The 5909-nt window shown below is 45.4% G+C and overlaps 1 long non-coding RNA gene across 1 annotated transcript; it reads left to right on the forward strand.

Moving 5' to 3' along the window:
• Nucleotides 1-704: 704 nt before the first annotated feature.
• LOC120975349 (uncharacterized) lies at nt 705-4005 on the forward strand. The gene is made up of 4 exons (XR_005771131.3): nt 705-993; nt 1131-1340; nt 1423-1664; nt 2082-4005. It is a non-coding gene; the product is annotated as an uncharacterized lncRNA (long non-coding RNA).
• Nucleotides 4006-5909: the final 1904 nt, after the last annotated feature.

The raw sequence follows: 5909 nt of genomic DNA on the forward strand, positions 1-5909 counted from the left end.
ACCGCACAAGAAAGAGAAGGGAGAAAATCCTATCTCTTTGGCGATTTTGCAAATCAGCCATTGGATTATTTGTTAATCCTGGAAAAGTCCATGATTTCTCTGATTTAAGGCATGTATGCTTATCAGATCTTGCGTTTTAGCCCCTTGGCTTTAGCACTTTGACAATAAGATTATTGTTATTTGCGTGTTAAGCCATGGGCTTCAGAGCAAATATGCAGGGTAGACCATTGGTAAATTGCATAATAATGATTATGCATAATTTTATGTCATGTAAAATGACCGTTTGAGGCCCCCAAGTCCTCATATGTGTTGCATAAGTATGTTTATACTTCTGCAATTATTTGTATTACATGAGTAATACTGTTGCAAAGCAATATGTTGATTCCATTATTCGCATCAGCCATGGCATCTAAGACAAGAGTTTAACCAAAACGAGATGTGTACAAACTGAAACAAAGTATAACCAAAATGTACAAACTGCAGTTGATGTTCAGATATGGGAGTAGATGGGGGAGAGGGGAAGCTCACCATGTTGGTGTTGCGTGGAAGGTAAAGAGGGATGTTGGTCTGCTCCTCTGGCCGCTCTACCTGCAGAGACGAGACGAGACGAGACGGGGTCACTGAGAGAAGAGATGGCAGATGAGAGGAGATAAGATCATGCCAACGAACATATCAAACACACGAGTGGCCGCCTGGTTCCAGATCTGCCCTCTTCCTCTGTCCACCACCTCATCCCCACGCGGCCACGCCATCTCCTTCCTCGATCCTCACACACAAAGAGAAATGTAGCAGGCGGCTCCATCACCTGTCGCGTGCGGCGGAGGCCAGCCCAGATCCGCCTCCTCCAGCCCATCCTCTTCGTCACGCACAACGGGAAAGGTTGGGTTTGAGCTCCGCCACCCCGTCACATGCCGTTGTTCGTCGGTAGCAGACCGAGCTCCGCCTCCACACCCACCGTCCTTCACTTCCTCTCCGAAAATGGCCTCATCCCTGGTAAGATCTCCCTCGTCTCCCTCCTCTCTCCTCCCTCTCGTAATGGGGAACATGGGAAGAGATCTCCCTCTGTATGATTTTTCATCAGCTTAAAATTTCGCTACAGATTTCACGTCTAACAAATATGTTAAAGACAGATACAGAGAGCATGATCAGGGGAGTGGTTTCCGATATTGATGCGAGAAAAAATGCCTTTGGGTCGAACACATATCCCCGAAAGAAATGAAGAAGCTTCTTGGTAATGGATATGGTTCTCTTATATTTGGTAGGAGGCAGAAAAAATTCAGCATGGAAAATCACCACATTCTACGTGGTGTATTTATGATAGCTCTAAATGAGTACTTCTGGTATGTTTACAACCTTATATTTTCTGGTGACATACCAACACACCTTTTTAAATTTTCTCTAATAGATCCTACTTTGTTTCAGGACACCTGATTGCTTCTCACTAGGATGCCCTATGCGGGATTATGGTGACTTCTTCAAATCTGTGCAAGATTTCTCCTCTTTAGCATCACTGGATTTTTTTAAAATGTTAGATCTGAATTTAGAGTGTACTTCTGCACAGAAGAGTTTGTCCTGATTACTATTTTTATTTTATTTCTGCAGGCACTGAGGAATGATCGATATCGTTAATCATTTTGGAGGTTTGTTGTAGGGTGCTCTACCAGGTATTTTGTTAAGATATGCTCTTTCTCTGCCTGCCAGTTTAGCCATCAGTTTTGGATTTTCCTTACGACCTGGTTATATTATCATTAAATATACTTTCTTTCGGAGTCATGTTTTGTAGTATTTTTTTCTAGTATTTGTAAATTCCTGAGCTAAACAAAGGAAACACACATTTAGGTGTGTGTTTGAGAAAAAAATAGTTCATCAGCTTAAGCCTTCAGTGTTATTGAAAGTTGAAACTATACACTTGCTATTTCCATAGCGGTCATCAGGGGGTAGCTTATTTTATCAACATACGCCAACCTGCAAATTTATTTTGTATGCAAATCTATTTGACCCAAATGCTTAATGGTATTGACTGTACTCTGAATATTGTGAGAGATGTCATTTTGAGATTTAACTAGCCTACTTTCTTGTAGTCTATGATGATCGAATGACTGCAGCATATAGAAAGGGGCTGGTGCATTGCTTCGTTCAGCGACGACGTCGACTGGGACAAGGTAATGTACTCTGTTTCATGAAGTACTGGTAATTTATCCAGACTTTAAGGCTTTTCTTAATCCTCATGTAAATCTGATGGGAGATTGACCTTTTTCATTTTTAGTACATAGAATACATGACCTCACTTAAATCCTTCCGGTTATTCGGACTTTAAGGCTTTTCTTAATCCTCGTGTAAATCCGGTGGAGGATTGATCTTTTTCATTTTTAGTACATAGAATATATGATCTCACTTAAATCCTTCCGGATGTGAGAAATAGCTAGACTCTGAAAGCTTGATTCATAAGTAACTGAAGAGGTGGTAATTTAGTTTTTGTTGGTGTTGCATATTTGCTTATTTCCATAAAAAAAGAGGTTTAGTACACTTTTTTCTCAAGCGGATGCGCTCCTATGTGTCCATGTTGTTACTTGCTACTGGCTATATGCCTATTTTTACACGTTCTTGTGCTACTTTGCAAAGAAAAATCTGAGATTTTGGGTTATTGTGGATCGATTAACATGTTCAGGGTTCCGACACCAACTCCTAAGGCAAGAGCACCAGGAAAACTGAGTCCCCTGTGCATTTCACTACCTTCGTCCGAGCTGCCCCAACGGAAGGCAGGCCGGGTCGTGCTCAACTGGTGATGGTGAGATGGCCGAACGGCACGCGCCGCCTTTGGAACGTGCAAAGCGCAGCTGGTTCGTCGGCTAGCGCGCGCGGCTGCAGCAGAGAAAGCAGTTGGACCGCAGAGACCAGGCGCTGTTTGATTCGATCGCCGTCTTTCTGGGTTGCAGTTCCTTCCGTTCCGGTGAACAGATGGGAGGTGCGCCATACTGTCGTGGAGGGGAGACGCCCTTTTTGTGGCATTGCCAGCCATCCATGGATGGACCCGTGCACGTAGAATACACGGTCAGGCAAGCGTGTTGCCTTCGCTACATTCGCAGCTGCCTTGGTCGAGGCGATCCACATTTACGTGCCTGCCCAGTGCACCACCGAATGACTGTGAAGCTCATTAACTCTGTTTCTTTTTTGGGGTAATAAAGGTCATTAACTTGTGCACGGGCGAAACCTAGTGCGCGATACTACAACAGCTAACTTTTTTACCCCCTCAAAAAAAAAAAAAAAAACAGCTAACTATCTATGCGGAGTGTGTAAGTGCGTTGATGCGGCTTGCTACGACAATTGGGAAGGTCGACTTTGTACATTGTCGAACTTCAGCTTGGTGTGGGCAAGTTGCCAAATGGTATCCCAACCATCGCATGAAGAATAGGGTCCTATTCAAGGGTAGGATGCGGGGTCACATATTCCAGATACAAAAAAAATGTCGTGACTAACTCGTGTGTTTTTCTTTTAAAAATATGTCGATGTTCACATCACATATATGACAACTCGCGAGTTTCTACACCAAAAACACGTTTACGATTTATATAAAAATATAAGTTTTGAAGTAGCCATGACAAACAAATGTATAACTCCTACTGGTCAGGGGTATCAATGACAGCGGGGATCCATGGCATGACCTAGTCATTGCGGACGAGGAGGCTGGCTCATGGGTTCAACAGCGAGGGCGGAAGAGAAGTTGTTGAAGATGGTGTGACAAGGCAAGATATGCAGGGACTGGTGAGGAGCGGGATGCATAAAGACATTGGGGGTGCAAGGGAGAAGTCGGTCATACCCGAAGGGAGGGGGATATCAAAGGTTGTCATTGCCATGAAATGTTCCCCAAGATGACCCACGACGGCGACGCTGCGGACACAATCTCGGTTTTGGCTGGTTTTCTCAGTGTGTGCTTTTGTGTGTGTTTGTGTGGTGGTGGCAGTGAACTCAAGAATAGTGGTGGCACCCCCTATTGGATGATGGTATTAAGAGTTAAGGCAGAGACTAAATGTAAATGAGTGACCGGCAGGGCGAGCGAAATGAAACGGATCGCCAACAATGTGTTGTGCATGTGTCTGGTCATGGGACGGAAGGGCCATGTGGCACAACACTACCTTTGAAGCTTGTGAAGCCTACCAGGTTTGGATTCATTACAGTGGGACGACATGGCTAAGCACACACTAATGCAGGAATACCTAGCAGCGGCGGGCGGTGTCAGTACTAAAACCAGCGGATGTCGGGTAGGGGGTCCTGAGTTGTGGGTCTAGGAGCAATGGTAACAGGAAATATGGGAGACGATGTTTACCCAGGTTCAGGCCCTCTTGAAGAGGTAAAATCCTACGCCCTGCTTTGATTGTATTGATGTGATGGAGTACAGAGTACAAGATGATGTACCTCGAGATCAGATGATTCTGTTCTTTAGGCTTGTCCTTCTCCCCGTAAATACTAAACCACTCGGCTTATATATGCACCAGGGGTGCCTAGGTTACACATATGGTCGGTTGCCAACTAGGAATAAACACACCGACTACTAGAACTTTCCTTGAAGTACATGCCAAGTCTTCGGAAGTTTCCATCTTGCTCACGTCAAGGATCACATCTTCGGTAGTCCTCCCTCCAATGGTTGGTGGGTCATCAACCCGACCCATGGATGACGGGTCGTACAGGTTGATCCCCCCTTAGTCCAGGACACCCTCAGTAGTCCTTAAACTGGTCTTCAAAGCCCAGGACTACACTCCCTCCTCGGAACGACTTCTTTTGTTGATGACTTTGGCTTGGCAGGTGGGTTCCTTCTTTGTCAACGCATATTTCCATCTAAAGTCCTTTTATTACCTGATAATTATCGGGCTTTCTTCTATAGTTGAACCCGTCACCCATATTCTTAAAAGCTCAACCTCGACAAGGAAAGAGTAAGGTTTATTTTTATTTTTACAAAGGGCTACCTCCGCGTCCGAGGTCCTGAGTTAACTTAGGCTCAAAGATTTGCCACACAGGCATGACCAGTGAGAGAATTTAAACCCGAAAGCTTTATCGAACCATCACCACCTATTGTGGGATTGAATAAGTTATCACGAATCGTATTGTAGCCCGAGGCAGCCTCTTATTGGTGTGTCTTATCAATACGGAGATCGTGTCCCGGTTTTCAAGGGATATCATCAATAGGCTAGTTAACCGATGCATGTGTAATGTCACGAAGGGTTGGGAATAGACGATTTATCCGACGCAACACGGGGACTCTTGGTCTTTTACTGGCCTACAAAGTGAGGAGAAGTAAATCATTTTTTCCTGCGCTTCCATCCCGTGCTCCATAGCCCAAAGCTCACAAAAGCTCTGCATCCACCTTGAAGCCTCCAACCCGCTCATATTCTTCCCCCCATCCTTCAATGGAAATGTACGGCAAGGGAAAAGATTATGCGGCCTCAACATCTAACGTTGGCTTGAAGAGGCAATGGGTTCCCTCCAATGTCACCGTGGGCACCATCGAGGAGCTCAGGGCTGCAGGATACATTCCTGCATTAGCCATGTGTCGAGCCCCAATGGAGGGTGAGACCAGCCATTCTTCCTCCGCCATCCCCACTCCCAAGAAAGGGGAAAGGGTGGTTTCCATCCCTCACCTTGTCCAAGATTTGGGATTCCCCCTTAATCCACTCGTAAGGGGTTTGCTGTTTTACTACGGGTTAGATTTCCACCACCTAGGCCCAAATTCAATTCTCCATATAGCCACTTTTATCACTATATGTGAGGCTTTCCTCCGCGTCAAGCCGCACTTCAGCCTCTGGCTGAAGATGTTTAGTGTGATGCCAAAGAGTAGTGGCCCCCAGCTCGCTGAATGCGGTGGGGCCAAGATAAGAAAACTTCCCAATGTGATCTGGCCTAAGGGAACCTTTGTG

The sequence above is a fragment of the Aegilops tauschii genome, chromosome 3, assembly GCF_002575655.3.
Source record: "Aegilops tauschii subsp. strangulata cultivar AL8/78 chromosome 3, Aet v6.0, whole genome shotgun sequence".
Taxonomy (NCBI): domain Eukaryota; kingdom Viridiplantae; phylum Streptophyta; class Magnoliopsida; order Poales; family Poaceae; genus Aegilops; species Aegilops tauschii.